Source organism: Cryptomeria japonica, chromosome 1 (assembly GCF_030272615.1).
Source record: "Cryptomeria japonica chromosome 1, Sugi_1.0, whole genome shotgun sequence".
Lineage (NCBI taxonomy): Eukaryota > Viridiplantae > Streptophyta > Pinopsida > Cupressales > Cupressaceae > Cryptomeria > Cryptomeria japonica.
The window spans coordinates 417,962,543-417,979,145 of NC_081405.1; positions in this window are offsets into that span (position 1 = coordinate 417,962,543).

Here is a 16,603-nt window from a genome sequence, read left to right on the forward strand (position 1 = left end):
ACCTATTAATTAATTCACCTAATTTCTATTTCATCATTTCTAATTTTCCTAATTCACCTAATTTATGTTTCATCATTTCTAATTTTCGTAATTCCTAATTTCCACCTCATTTTCTAATCAATTCCTCTCTAGTCTCTCCCTATTTTTGTGCTTCGGTGGAAGCATGAATTTCTCATGTGTCATACCGTTGGCATAGCAAGATGTCATAGGCTTTTAGTCTTCTAACCTTTGCATTGGCAATATGTCATAATTTATGACATAGGTGTCATAACCTTCTTCCTTCAACTCAATTTTGCCATTTTTGAAATTAATTGCCTCTAATATCAATTTCATGCTAATCTTGTCCTCTCTCCAATTTGTCTATAAATTGGATGTGTTTCTTCAATCAAAGGAGATCAATCACATTTTCAAATCAATCACATTTTTGAGTAACCTTATGCTACAAATTTCATCAACAACTTGCTTTCCACTTGCATTTTGCACTTGTAGGTGAGATCCACATCAAATTTGAAGGTGAAAGAAGGACAATGGAGGTCAATTGAAAGAGACATTGGTGATGACTTTTCATTTATTTTGAATGTCTTATTTTCAATTCTTCTATTGATTGTAATAGGATTTTATTTCATTGCAATTTAGCTTTGTGGTTAGCTAATATTTATTGCTTTGATGCATTTTCAATTTCCTGATCTACAAGAATAATTAGTAAGATTATGACGAAATATGAAATTAGAAGAATTAGATTAATTAACTTAATTAAATAATTAAAGAATTATTTAATCAATTAGAGGAATAAATAGCACATGATCAATGAGACAATTTTAGGTGTCTATAGTTATATTTTTTAATGTGTGAAGTGTGTTGAGCTAACCTTGAAAGATAGGTTGATGATATGTATAAATTAATGTAATTGTATGCTACAGATGTATCTGTGTATGTGAATAATGCTTTGTTTTTCAAAAGAAATGAATTAGTCCAAAGAAAAGTGAAGATGTGTGAAAGAGAAAAATATATGCTTAACTAGGCATTAGGAGATGTTATTTTCTGAAGCAGTCACCGGTGAGGAGGGACCTCAAGGAGATCAATCTGGACTGGTCAGCAAGAGTAAACACAACAAAAACACATAGATATGATGGAGGCAATGCAGAACAGATAGTTTTATTGCATGAAATTTTATTGCATCCAACCGGTACTAACCTAGTTACAACATACCGGCACACATGCCTGGTAGAATAGGTCACAACTGGGACCTTGAATCAAAAGATCTATCTTCTAGGCATAGTTTATCTATCTGATACTCTTATTGGTTTTGATTCCTTACATTATAAATAATGATTACAAATATATATCAATCCAAAGGATCCAGTCGACCCAAAAGGGATCAAAACCTAAATAACAAGACCTAACATGCAAAATGAACAAGGTCGGCCTCCGCAAAGAGATTCCTCCAGAAAATCCAAACAATGAAATGTAGAAGGTCAGCCACATGCTAAGAAATATCGAGATCAATGCTCAAGTCTCTGCAATCTTTGGAATAGGTTCTGGTAGATCACCAAAATAGGTATCAGGCAACCGGTAACAAAGGAACAACTGGTAACAAGAAATTGTCATGGAAAGCGACAGTGATATCTTGCCCGAAAGTGTTCCAAATGAGATGTGGTTTGAAAGAAAGAAAGATGATCAAGTCTTCAAGTAGAATCCAACTCCACAGGATCTAGTGAGCCAAAACTAGGACACATAGAAAGGAAAACTAAAACTGCAAACAGAAAACAAAAAATAAAACAGAAAGGAAAATGTTTTTGGTTGATGCAAGATTGTTGTGAACTAGGGATGCTCCTGCATCAGACATCTGGGGTTAATGAAAAAGTGAGCCTCTCACTTTGTTGGGGTCAGAGGGAAACCAAGGCGGTCTACCTCTGCCTGAGAAATCCAAGATGAATCTTCAACGTTCTACTCTTCCACTTCACAAGATATTCTTTGTATTGACTATTTCAGGTACTATGCCCAATCCTACTATCTAAAATCTCTTCAATCTGATCTGGTTCCTTCTGGGGCAATTATTTCTCCAAGTCTGCAACATTGTCCTTACTAAATTTTGGTTCATGGTACTCATGAAGATCTGCAATGTTGAATATAGGAGAAATACTTAGACTATCCAATAGCTCCACTTCATATGCATTTTCAAAACTAAACTTTCTCAAAATCTTACAGGGTCCAACCTTCTTCATCTGCAACTTGTCATAAGTTCCAACTGGGAATCTATCTTTTCTCAAATATACCATCACTTCATCACCAACTTCAAATTCCTTATGTCTCCTCTTCTCATCTGCCTTCTCTTTATATTTGTTGTTCATGTCTTCCAAATGTTGTTTAACCTGAATATGCAATGTTTTCATGTGATTTGCAAAATCTTCTACTTTTGAACTCTTCTGGTCTTCACTGCTAATGTATCTCAATTCTGGTATTTCTCTAGGATGCACTTCAATAACAATCTCAAAAGGTGTTTTCTGATATTTCTATTCACTGAATTGTTATAGACAAATTATTCTTATGCAAGGATCAAATCCCAACTTTTGGTTTTATCTCCCACTAAACATCTCAACAACTTTCCCAAACTCCAATTAACAACTTCTGTGTATCCATCAATTTGTGGATGAAAAGTAGAACTGAAATTCAAATTTGTCTTCATCTTCTTCCAAAGTGTTCTCCAAAAATATCCAATAAACTTAGTATATCTATCTGAAACTATGCTCTTAGGTAATCCATGCAATCTCACCACTTCCTTGAAAAATAGGTCTACTACATGTAATGCATCTGATGTCTTCTTATAAGGTATGAAATGAGCCATCTTTGAAAATCTATCCACTACCTCAAATATAGAATAATTCCCTCTCGGTGTCCTAGGCAATCCAAGTACAAAATCCATGCTTATATCCTCCCAAGGTCTTATTGGTATTGTCAAAGGTTTATGCAATCCCACATTCTAACTACTACCTTTTGCAACTTAACAAACTCTACAACTCTGCACATATCTCTTAACATCCTTATGAATCTGGGGCCAAAAGTACTGCTCACTCACCAATGCAACTATTTTTCCAATGCCAAAATGTCCAGCTAAACCTCCACTATGTTTCTCTTTTATTAGGTTCTCTCTCATGGAACTCTTAGGTATGCACAACTGAACTCCCCTGACTAACATCCCATCCTAAATGAAATAATCCAACCATTTGCTCCTATCCACCATAATCGGTTCTCTACATGCTTTCCAAGGTTCTGTAAAATTTGGGTCTTCATAATACAAGGTCTTCAAAACTTCAAAACCTAATACTATCACTCTCATCTCTGTCACCAAATTCCTTCTCCTACGCAATGCATCAACAACTTTGTTAGATTTCCCACTTCTATGCTTCAACACAAAGGTGTAACTCTGCAAGAATTCTACCCATCTCATATGTCTTTGACTCAACTTACTCTGACTGTTCAAATATTTCAAAGCTTGATGATCTGTATACAATACAAACTCCTTAGGAAACAAGTAGCGTCTCCATTTCTTCAAGGATTGAACTATGGCATAAAATTCTTGATCAAACACTAAATATCTCTTCCAAGCATCATTCAATTTCTCACTAAAATATGCTACTTCTCTCCCTTCTTGACTCAAAATTGCTCCTATTGTTGTTCCACTTGCATCACAATCCACTTGAAATACCTTATTGAAATCTGGTAAAGCTAACACTAGTTTCTCAGTCACTTTCTTCTTCAACAATTCAAAAATTTTGTTTGCTCTGGTGGTCCACTTGAATTCCTTCTGATCTCCTCTCATGGTCTCAGTCATAGGGTTACAAACTGAACTGAAATTTATGATAAACTTCTGGTAAAAACTAGCCAATCCATGAAATGATCTTACCTCTCCAATGCTTTCTAGTGTAGGCCTCTCCAATGCTTTCTAGTGTAGGCCACTCAACAATGGCTTTCACTTTCTCAGGGTCCATCTTCAAACCATCCTCAGATATCACAAATCCTAAATAGACTAACTCATCCTTCATGAAAGTACACTTCTTGATATTGATCAGCAACTTTTTTTCTCTTAGCCTCTATAAAACTTGTCTTAACTGCAACAAATGCTCCTCTTTTGTTCTACTAAAAATCAGAATGTCATCTAAATACACAATAGAAAACTTACCCAATAATTTCTTCAGTACTTCATTCATCAAACTCATGAAAGTGCTCGGTGCATTAGTCAATCCAAAAGGCATCACCAACTATTCATATAGTCCTTCATTTGTCTTAAATGTTGGCTTCCACTCATCACCTTCTCTGATCCTGATCTAATGATATTCACTCTTCAAATCTATCTTTGTAAAGTATTTTTCTCCACTCAAACTTTCCATTATGTCATCCATCCTAGGCAAAGGAAATCGGTATTTCACTGTGATCTTGTTTATTCCTCTTGAATCGGTACACATCCTCCATCCTCCATCCTTCTTAGGTGCTAATATTGTTGGTACTGCACAAGGGATCAGACTCTCCCTGATCAAACCTTTCTTCAATAGCTCTTGCACTTGTCTATTCAATTCTTCATTCTCTGTCAGTGTCAACTGGTGTGCAGCTTTGTTAGTTAAACTAGCTCCTCGAACCAAGTCCATGCAATGACTAATACTTCTAACAGGTGGCAATACATTAGGTACATTATCTAAAATGATGTCATCATATTCTATCAACAAATCTCTTATCTCTATTAGGTGTTCTCCTTTCGGTTCCAATCTCTTAGTCTTCTTAGTTATTAAGGCAAAGCACACATTCTCATGTCTCAGTCCATCCATGAATGCCTTCCATCGACTAGACAAATTCTGGTATTTGTACAGACTTCATTCTTCAAAGGTTCCTCCAAAAGCAACAAGGTTTGCTTTATCCCATTGGCCACAATAGTGTATGTATTCTTCCTCCCATCATGTATTGTCTGTCTATCAAACTACCAAGGTCTTCCCAACAAAAGATGACAAATATCCATAGGCATAATTTCACACAAAAATTCATCATGATAATTCCTAATTTTTAATTTTACCACATTGTTCACTTACTAACAACTTATGTTCATCATGAATCCATGTTATCTGATAAGGCTTGGGGTGCTTCAATCTTTCTAATTTTAACTTATTCACCATCTCCTCTAAATAATATCATCAGAACTACTACTATCAATAGCAAATTTAAAACACTTATCAGATACCTTACATGTGGTCTTGAACAGGTTCTTCCTCTGCAAGGGTTCTTCATCTCCTTCGGTATGACACAAAGATCTCCTTATCATCAACAATTATCCATCTTCTAGTTTATTGTCTAATTTGGTGGGGTTTTCTTCCACCACTTCTACTCTTCCGATAGCCTCTATCTTCTTACACTCAAATGCATGGTGTCCTTCTCATCCACACTTAAAGAAGGTTCCTTTGAATGTCTTGTTGGTTTCCAAAATGAACGACAGCTTTACACTGCTTACAAGGCAAAGACCAAGCTGATTTCCTCCAAATATCTATGGAGAGCCACCTCCAACTATCAATATCTGTTAGGCTCGGACCAACAATAACAAGGATAGAAAGTACTTCTGCGCTTTAGGCTCTGCAAAACTAGGGAGGGTGATCCCTTTAATAAGATATCATGCTCTCTACAACGATACTCAGGAACTTACTGAAAGAAAGAAAATTATCTGATAATAAGACTCAACGGAAAGGGAGAATGCTCAAGGATGGAAAACCCTTCAATGATCCTCAACCTTAAGCTAGAGTATGAGAGAGGGTGAGACAACTTTCAGAAAATACATAAATCTTAGCAAATGATCGTTCTAATATTTATAAGATTCGTTATGAGAGAACATGAAGAAGATAAAACTGGAAACTGAAAACCTAATGAGATTTGCTAGTGAATACCAGTGCCTTATTCATTAGGATTACAGAGTCTATGAAAAGTGCTACTGAAAATCTGATAAAATTTCATCTAATAACTGGTCTAGCCTGAAACAATATTGCCTTATAATATTGCTCTGATTATAATCCTTTATCTGAACTGCTTATCAAATCCTATGGCAAGCCTTATTTCATCTGTAATCTCATTCAAGCATTTTAATTAACCCCTTGGACTAAACCATTGAATGGAAGAATACATACATCATAACAATGCAATAAACAAATGAAACCCTTGATCCCATTTGATTAAAAGAAAAGAAAATCGCACACAGGAGAGTAAAGATTAGGAAAAATATATTTGTAGTAATATCATAAGTTATCCTTTATCAGATGATAGCCAACAAATTCAAATACAGAATGACCCACTTCAAAAAGGGGAACCTGCAACTGTTCTATTACTTTTTGCTCTGCAAAATAACATTATAGTCCCTATTATTTCCTACGACTCTCTAGGACTACTTTGGACCTAACCCTACAGAAAAAATCTATTTTACAGAGATCTTTCTCAGAAAATTTAGACCCTAACTAATGGCCTTGAATTCCCCTTTTATAGAAAACAAGGGAGTGACAAGCTTCAAGCCATGAGACACTTGTCAACAGCAGATTCATTATTTCATGATTATCCCTAAAGGTTGTATACAATTCTTTTCCAAAATGTTCGCATGTCCATGCGCTCGCACCTGGGAATCATCATTCTCTAATCGAAAAGTGGTAGGAGCAAAACCGTTTAAGCCATGTTGTTATCACTCTAACACCTTCGGATGGAGTGTGAGATGTGGCATTTTTGTCCAATAGAGAATTTCCCTTCCTTAGAAAGGGAAACAAGATCCCGATAAGAGGTAAAGTCACTCCTGAAGCTAGAGGAGGAACTCAACCTTCATGCCCAGGATCAAAGGCAATGGGAAGGGAAGTTAGATGGAAAACATAATATGTTGGGGAGGGTTTGCATCTTCCATGCAGCTACATGGATGGATTGTTTCCACTCCCTACCCAGACACATTCCTTTTTCATTCCTCTGTGGGCTTTTTCTCAGAACCCTCTGCCACCCAGAGACTGAGTAGACACAGAGGTTGTACCATGCCTGGTCTTTCTTCATAAGAAAAGGCTTTCATGCCCCCTCTGGTGATCCCCCCACTTTCACATTCCCTATGGCAATAGACATACTCACACATTAGAGAAAAAAACCTATCCAGTATCACAAAGTATATTGCAACTCCATTTACAAGCTTGCTCAAACATCATTTCTTCTGCAGAAAGAAAAACTACACTAAGAAAATGAAAAGGCTTCATACTCTGCTACCAATTCGATCACCACCTTGTTGTATTTATAGTTTAACAATACTTCATCAAGTAGTTCTTGTTCTTGAAACATTATCACTCTAGTGTTCTCAATTTACTCTGCCAGCTATGGACACTAGAATTCATGCATATCACATCTATTGCATTCTTCTATCAAGGTTCATCTGATGTGAATGATTTTATTCTGATCTTGTTCCTTTTTTCAGTGTATAGTCTCCTGGGTTAGGATCTCTGTCAGCAAGAAAATCTTTGAATTCATCAGAGAACTCGTGATTCATCACACTTGAACTGGAAGCTTATCAAAATCCTTTCACATCTCTAAGCTATCATCTTTGACTGTCAAATCAATCCTAAATCGATAATTCTAAATCCCATTCATTCTGCCTTTTCCTATGAGCTACAACTGGTGCCTCCAAAATCCCTCCAAACTTCTCATTTGAAACTCAACCGCATATCTCGTCCATCTTGGCAAATCTAATGGTCATTTCTGCCAATTTAGCAATTTGACTTTCCATCTGTATTTGTGGACCCATAAAACCTTGACTGAACAGTGCCATATCATCCTTCGACCAAGCTCTGTCATCAACCTCTTCATAGGTCTTCCTGATCAGCCCAGGATACATGGCATCATCTCATGATGTCATGGTCCGTATCTCCCTACAACTTCCATCACGGGACTACGAGGGCCATCTGATCTATTCAATGTTTACCGCTTTACATACTACCCATCAACTTCTTTCAGGACTTAAAAATCAAGCACCTTTTACCTCAGGATAAAACATCTTCGTTCATTCTGAGCACGTGAAAATTGATGGGACTACTAGTGGATCAACCTTTACCGCTTGAGAACCGATAACACAATGCTTTCAACCAGTTACACTACTAACCCTGTCGGTTTCTATTGATAACACGTGGCACAATCTTGCGATGTCAAGGTCATTAAAATCCTCGCATCTTTGATCATGGGGAAGCACTAGCCATTAGATCCATCTTGTCTTTAACAAATGGTCAAAATATTTACGGTCTTTTGGACTTAGGAAAATACAAGTGCGGGCATAAATATTTTTTAAAAAGGGGACCGGTAATAGGAATGTTATGCACTTGACTTAGGGAAATTATTATTTCATGAACTAGTTGATCAATATTTTTCTTTAGGGAATAAGATGGCCCCGCTCATGGAAAGGGTACCCTTGGCTTTAAGTGGGAAAAAGTAACAAAAAATATATCATTTCTAGGGTTTTCTTCATAAAATGTAAGAAGTTTTGATAAACCCTAGATCTTGAATCATTCACAAAGGATATTAGTAAAACCTGAAAATCAATGTTTTGAGGTCAAAAATTGAAAATTTCATGCAATCAATTTTCAGAGCTATCAGTGGCTCTAGTTGGGGATGCTCATTTCACAGGAATGAAGCAAGAGACCAGAATCTTTGAGTAAAGTAGACCAACTGTAGGGTAGGCCAAAAACAAATTACCTAGACAAGGTAACTTCAATAAAAAGAAACTACACTACCAAAGCAAACCTAACTAATGCTCATGGATAACAACTACTTTAAGAAAAGTAGAACCTCAAAAATTGTCCATGAACATGCAATTTAAGAGGGGATTTACTCATAACTCCATTGGGCATAGAGTCAAAGAAAACCACTCTACCCCAATTCACTTGTCCTCTTGTCTTGTCTTGTCTTCCAATAGTTCATTTTATTCCCCAACATAGTCACCAATTTGTCCTCTTGTCTTGTCTTCCAAATTTCTCATTCTAGTAACCATCCAGTTCTCTCCTCTAGTAGAAATTTATATCATCCTTCTGGTATGAATTACCTTCTTTTCTCACTTCCTTGTCCTTGTTCTGATCTGTACTAGTTCCTCTTCCTCGGGTATATCCTCTTCCTCCTTGAAATCTTCCTCTGGTAAACCTTCCACCTCTACCTCTTTGTCTCTGCTCATGTCTTTTGTTAAATTTATCTTTAGCCTTTAGGGCATACTGGTAAGCATCTTCAACACTCTCTAATTTGATCATACTCAGTTCATCTTATATAGACATCTATAATCCATTCAAATATCTTGCAACTTGTTCAACTTCATCATCAACATGTCTGGATCTGATGTTCAACTTGTAAAATGCTTCGGTGTACTCCTTCACACTAGATTCCTTCTATCTCATATTCTGCAACTTCCAAGACAAATCCACTTGATAATTCGTTGAGAAAAACTTTGATTTTGACTTAGTAATCATCTGATCCCATGTCTTAATCTTTTCTTCACCTATTCTTTTTCTATCAACTTGCAAATGCTCCCACCAAAGAGATGCATGACCTTTCAACCGAGTATAGGCATATTTCACCTTCCTCTCTTTCGTAGTGTTTTCAAAATCAAAATACTTCTCCATCTCCAAGATCCAATCCATCAATTCATCTGATTCTAACTTCCCATCATATTCAGGTGGGGTAAAATGAGGTTTAGTGTTCTCCCTACTCAAAACCCTTAAAAACCTTTCTTCATCTGGATCAACTATCAGTAGGTTTACTTGTTCTACTAGGGCTTCTCTTCCTTCATCTTCACTTATAGCTTCAATATGTCAGCCTCTTCTCTAGGTTCTCTCCATGGCTTCTAACTGGGCTTCTATTCCTCACAATATCTCCATCACCGCAAGGTCTTCATTCTCACACACTCCACCATTCCTAGTTCCTCTTCACACCATTGATTCACGCTAGTCCTCTACAATTGCAGGTCAGATCCACAATCTGCCACCCTACAACACTAAATGCAGTTGAATATTTGCAAAGGGTTGATGAGACATTAAATGCAATAAGAGGTCTTTAAGAAGAAGTTAAAGATGAAGCTATAGTTAAGAAAGTGTTGAGTTCTTTAACTACAAATTATGATACTAAAGTCTCTACCATTGAGGAAGCTAAAGATCTGAAAACTTTCTCCATGGATAAACTCTTTGGTTCATTATCTGCATATGAAATGAGAACTATAAGTGTTGAACCTTCAAATAAAGAAGTTGCATTCACCTCTGAGAAGAAAGGGAAAGAGACTACAATTTGTGTAGATGATGAAGAATCAGATGATGTTGAAGCCAACTTTGTAAAGAAATTAAAGAAAGGATCGGGTAAGTATAGAGGAAAGCTTCCCTTCAAATGTTTTATCTATGGTAAAATATGACATTTTGTTGCTAAGTGTCCTTATAATATGAAGGAAGATAATAATGAGGGTAAATTCAAGGATACAGATAAAAAGTTTTATAAAACTACAAGAAGAAATTTTTAGAAGAAGAAAGTTCTTTACTCTATTGATAGTGATGTCTCTGATGATGAAAGTGAGTCAGCTGAGGATTAAAATGAAGGTGAAAAACAAACTAATCTCTTTATGGCTCAAGAGGTCCTTAATGGAGAGAAAAGTGGAGCACAATCTGAAAATTTAAATGACAGTGAGGAAGAGGATGTTGATGCTGAGGTTGATATTGAAGGAGAGTTAATATGCGGTCTTGAATAACTTGATAACATAAGGGAACAGTATTCAAAATACAAGAAGTCAACCATAAAGGAGCAAAATCAGTTGAGCAAGAAACTTGAAGAATCTAAAATGAATATTAGCACCTTAATGACTCATTTAGAAGAAGCCAAGAGGATGAGTGGAGTGATAAAATCAGAATTGGAAGCTAAATAAAAGGAGTGTCAAAAGTTGGAACAAGAAGTTGTGAATCTTAGGAAAGAGCTTGACAAATGCAAAGAATATTTCAAGCTGAGGATGAAGTATGAGGGCAGCACCAATGCATTGAATGAAATGTTGAATAAGCAAAAACATTCAAAAGATTCTATAGGTGTAGGATATGAGGAAGGACAATGTTCTTCTAGTGTTGAGTCATCAAAAGAAGACATAAATTTTGTATCTTCAAACATGAATGATAGTAGGCAAACATTCAAGGTCAGCAATGCTCCAAGAAAGAAGATAAACGTAAATACTACTGCTGAGAGCATAAAGACACAAGTTGCTTATCAAAAGAAGAAGAATATTGCTGCTGCTATAAAAACCAAGCATGTTGATTCAAAAGCAAAGGCAAAGTTGGATGATGAAGGCTTCACAAGTGTTAAGGATATGAGGAAGAAGTTTACAAGACTGAGGAATGCTGCTCAAAGGAGGCAAATGTGGAATACTTTCAACAACAACAACTAGTAGGATTTTCAATTTCATGGCTACTTTTATAAATGTAATGCATATGGACATAAAATTTTAGATTGTAGACTTATGCATAGACCACCTCCTAGTTATAGCAAGAATCCTTTTGCTGCTCTGGGGGATAATAATGTTTTATGCTACCACTATAATGAATTTGGCCATAAGAGCTATGAGTGTAGGAGAAAAACATTTTAGTCTAGTGGAAAATCCTTGGTTTCATCATTTAATATAAATACAAAGTCCTACTACTATCAAAACTATGGTCATATAGAAAAATACTGCAAGTCAAGATTTGCAAAACATAAGAAGACAATGGTTGTGGAACCAAAAACAACATCTGATCAAAGTGCAACAACAAAGATGAGAAAATAAATCAAGCAAGTGTGGATACAAAAGAAAAATGACAAGAATGAATCAATCTGATTGTGCAAACAGCACTGCATGCAGAGAGGAAAAACCAATGGGTTGTCAACAGTGGGTGCTCCAATCACATGATAGGAGACAAGAAGAAGTTCATTGAACTTGAAGATTGGAATGGTGGCTTAGTTAGATTTGGTGACAACTCTTTCATAAAGATAAAAGGCAAAAGAACATTGAGCATTGATGGTAAGTTGAAAGAACACAATGTATACTATGTTGAGGGATTAAAACACAACTTACTAAGTGTAAGTCAGATGTGTGACAAAGGATACAAGTTTATTTTTGATTCCCAATGATGTGAAATCAAAAAAGAAAGTACTGGAAAATTAATTGCAGAAGGTAAGAGGATTGACGGCAATGTATACAAATTGAAGGAATTCTATGAGTCACAATGCATGATGGGGCAGGTAGATGAAAGTTGGTTATGGAATAGAAGATTAGGCCATATAAATTTTGATAATCTTGTTAAAATAAGCTCAAAGGGATATGTGAGATATATACCTAAGATTATCAAACCAACAAGCACTATATGTGATGAGTGTCAGAAAGGCAAGCAAACCAAGGTGAGCTTCAAGACAAAGGAATATTCAACCATATATATTTATATGGACCAACAAGAACAAGGGTTCTAAATGGTGAAAAGTACTTCATGTTGCTCATAGATGACTATTCAAGGATGACATGGGTGACCTTCTTGTTGGATAAGTCACAAGCATTTGAGAGGTTCAAGATTTTCAAAAAAATGGTTGAAAGAGAAAGTGGATACAAGCTAAAATGTTTGAGATCAGACCGAGGAGGTGAGCTTACATCAAATGAGTTTGAAGACTATTGTGAGCTGCATGGGATTAAAAGACAATATTCATCTGCTAGAACACCACAACAAAATGGTCTTCTTGAAATAAAGAACAATACAGTCAAGGAAATGGCAAGGACAATGCTAAATGAGTCAAATCTGCCTGATGTCTACTGGATAGAGGTTGTCCACATAGCAGTATACACCTTAAACAAGGCATACTTGAGAGTGAATAACAAGTGGACACCATATGAATTGTGGTATGGCAAGAAGCCCTCTATCAAACACTTCAAAATCTCTGGAAGTAATTTTTTTATCAGAAGAGATGAGGATGGATTGGGAAGTTTTGATGCAAGGAGTGATGATGGGATCTTCTTAGGCTACTCAACTCATAGCAAGGCATACAAATGCTTTAAAAAACATCTTAGGAAGGTTGTTGAAAGTGTGAATGTAAACATTGATGAGGACTTGCAAAAAGGAAAGCAAAGTGTTGTGAATCGGATTGAGGAAGAAGAATTTGAAAGAGAAGAGGAAACTACAAAGAAGCCACCCAGCAAATATGTGCAAAAATATCATCCTAAAGATTGGATTATTGGCAACAAGGATGGAGGTGTACAAACAAGAAGAAAGCATGATGCAAACAATGAACAAGTAAATTTTTTCCTCTTGACTGAACTAGAACCAAATAATTATAATGAGACTAGCAAGCATACTCATTATATTAAGGCAATGGAAGAAGAGTTGTAGCAAATAGAGAAGAACAAAACTTGGGATTTGGTACCAAGGCCAATTGATAAGAATGTTGCAGGCACTAATTGGGTTTATAGAAATAAGGTGAATGAAGATGGCAAAGTAATAATAAACAAGGCTAGATTGGTTTGCAAGGGATATGCACAACTTGAGGACATAGATTTTGAGGAGACATTTTCCCCTATTGCCAGACTTGAGGAAATAAGATTGTTTATAGCATTTTCAGCATACAAAGGGTATAAAGTGTATCAAATGAATGTAAAGTCTGCATTTCTAAATAGAAATCTAGAGGAAGAGGTGTACATTGAGCAGCTTGAAGGTTTTCAATTGCATGAGAATAAAGACTTTGTATGCAGGTTAAGAAAAACATTGTATGGGCTGAAGCAGGCACCTAGAGCATGGTACTCTAGGTTGGACAAGTATTTACATCAGCAAGGTTTCAAGAAGGGATGTGCTGACAACAACTTATATATTAAAACTGAAGGTAATCTCATGATTATAGTTGTTGTTTATGTAGATGATATTATCTTTGTTAGAAATAAAGATAGTTTGTGCAAATAATTTGCTGATCAAATGCAATCAGAATTTGAAATCTCAATGTTAGGAGAGTTATCCTACTTCCTTGAACTAGAAATAACACAGCTGAATAAAGGTATATTTATTTCCCAAAATAAGTATGCAAAAGACATGTTGAGAAGATTTTAGATGGATGATTGCAAACCAGTGAGTACCCCTATGGTTACATGATTCAAACTAAGTAAAAAAGATGAGTCCCCTAGTGTAGATCAAACTCTATATAGATCAATGATTGGAAGTTTATTGTATCTGACTACCTCTAGACCTGATATAGTTCAAGTTGTGTGCATGGTAGCTAGATTTCAAGCTGCTCCAAAGTAATCTCATGTAAATGTTGCAAGATGAATATTCAAATATCTATAGGGTACACTTGATTATGGTCTATGGTAGCCAAATAATGGTGATTTCAGCTTAGAAGCATACACAGATGTTGATTAGGTAGGATGTATTGATGACCGAAAGAGAGCTAGTGGTGGTGTCTTCTTCCTTGGTGGTAGATTAGTATCATGGCATAGCAAGAAACAAGAATCTATCTCTTTATCTACTACTAAAGTGGAGTACATAGCTGCAGCTACATGTTGTTCATAGGTTCTCTAGATGAAGCAAACACTCAAGGATATCTAGGTAGAGTATGCAAATCCAATATCCATCAAATGTGATACTTCGAGTGCAATCAACATCTCCAAGAATCTTGTTATGCACTCAAGGACAAAACATATAGAAATTATGTATCATTTCTTGAGGGAGAAGGTAGCTAACAAAGAAGTCAAGGTTGAATATGTAAGCAAATGTGAGCAAGTGGCTGATATTTTTACAAAACCTCTTCCCAAAGATACTTTTGAATATCTAAGACTAAGGTTGGGTGTTGTCCCTCCCTCCTTCAGCACTTAAAGTCTCATAGAGTTTTGTGGTTCAGGGGGAGTTCATAGCTTTAAATAATATATCCTTGAAATTGTGTGGTAGTATGGTTCTTAGGGGGAGACGATCATTAATAGGATCAGCAAAATGATAGCAGGTGTTGCAGATGCATAGACACAGCAGAAGTGTATGTGATAAAACCGTTGTGATTGCAACCATATGTACAATGCAAATTGTCACAGGGGGCATGTCATCAGCTGAGAGAAGGAGTTCAAAGGGAGAGAAGATTCATGATTGAGCGAGGCTGGCAGTTGATTACCCCACCCTTTGCCATTGTTGTCAAAGGGGGAGAAGTTGAGAGATGTTGACATCAATGCCAAAGGGGAAGATTGTTGGCATTGAGTTGTTATTGATGTCAATATACATAGATGCAAACTTGATTCAGTTTCAAGATGAAAAGGGAGAAGTGTTGGTTTAGATTTGGCACTAATGCATGGAACCATTTTCTTGTAGATTACACAATGTGTTTATCACCACTCATTGCATGTCTGAGTTTATTGATGAGAGATGTTATTTCTGTAAGATACCTTGACTACCTAGAAGATCACTCGATTCTTGTTGATAAGGTTTCTATAAATGGTTGTGGAAAACTCAATGTGTTTATCACCTCATGCGCAGACAAAGAGCAAGGGGTGGTTGTTGTTTCGTAGATCTACCTATTTGTGTTTGTGTTGTTGTTTGAATAGTTGATAACACGATGTGTTTTTCTACAAATTATCGACACAAAAGTGGTGCACTCAGTATTTGAACAAGTTTGACCCAATAATTTAAAAGGAGATGTGGAGTATGTGGCATGTATAGGACCAATCAGAGATCGCTAACAAGATATGGTTGCTGAGGAAATGACAACTAGGAGTTTTATTAATGAGAATGAGTGTTTCATGCAAAAATCATTCCAGAATGTTGAGTTAACTGAATGAATTTAGAAAGAATGTGATACGAAAGGTAGAAAATCAAAAGGCATAAATTAAGGCATATTAAGCTCTAGATCTTGATAATAATTTTTGAATTCTTCTTTGGAGGGAAAAAAAATTGGAGGGAACATTGTAAGGAGTAAAAAGAATTGTGATCAAATGAATTTTAGATGAAGAAATTGCTAAGTGTTGTGAGTGTGTTGTTGAAGAAAAACTAGAATGTGTTGTTGTAGACGAAACAGAAGCAAGAAAATATAATGTAAGAAACACAATGTGTATTTCACACCATGTGGAGCAGAGTAAGAAAGAAGTAGAGAGAAGAAATCTATTGTAGAGATCAGAGATTTTAAGACAAAGCCTATAAGCTGAAAAGAGAAGATATAGTTTTAGGTGTGGAAAACACAATGTGTTACAAAACATCATTTGTAATGAGGCATTCAATCTGTTGTTGTTATCAAATTATTATAATCATCTAAGTGGGTTCTTAGATCAGAGGTTGGTGCTCCTTTGGGTTGGTGCCCATAAACTTTGTAATCATACTTTTTCACTGTGAGGCTGGATTAGAGCAGTAGACTCTAGCAACATTTCTCACCTTTGTTTTTCCTATCTTGGGTTTTCCTTGTATATCTTGTGTTGTGGGCTTATCTTTTATGTGTGTGTGCAGATTTGTTTAGTGTCTTTTCTCATTATTGCTTGATCATTATTATTAGATCTTTAATCTTTAGAAAATGCAAGTTTTGAGTTACCACTGATTCACCCCCGCCCTCTTAGTGGTCTATTTGTGTTCCTTCAGTT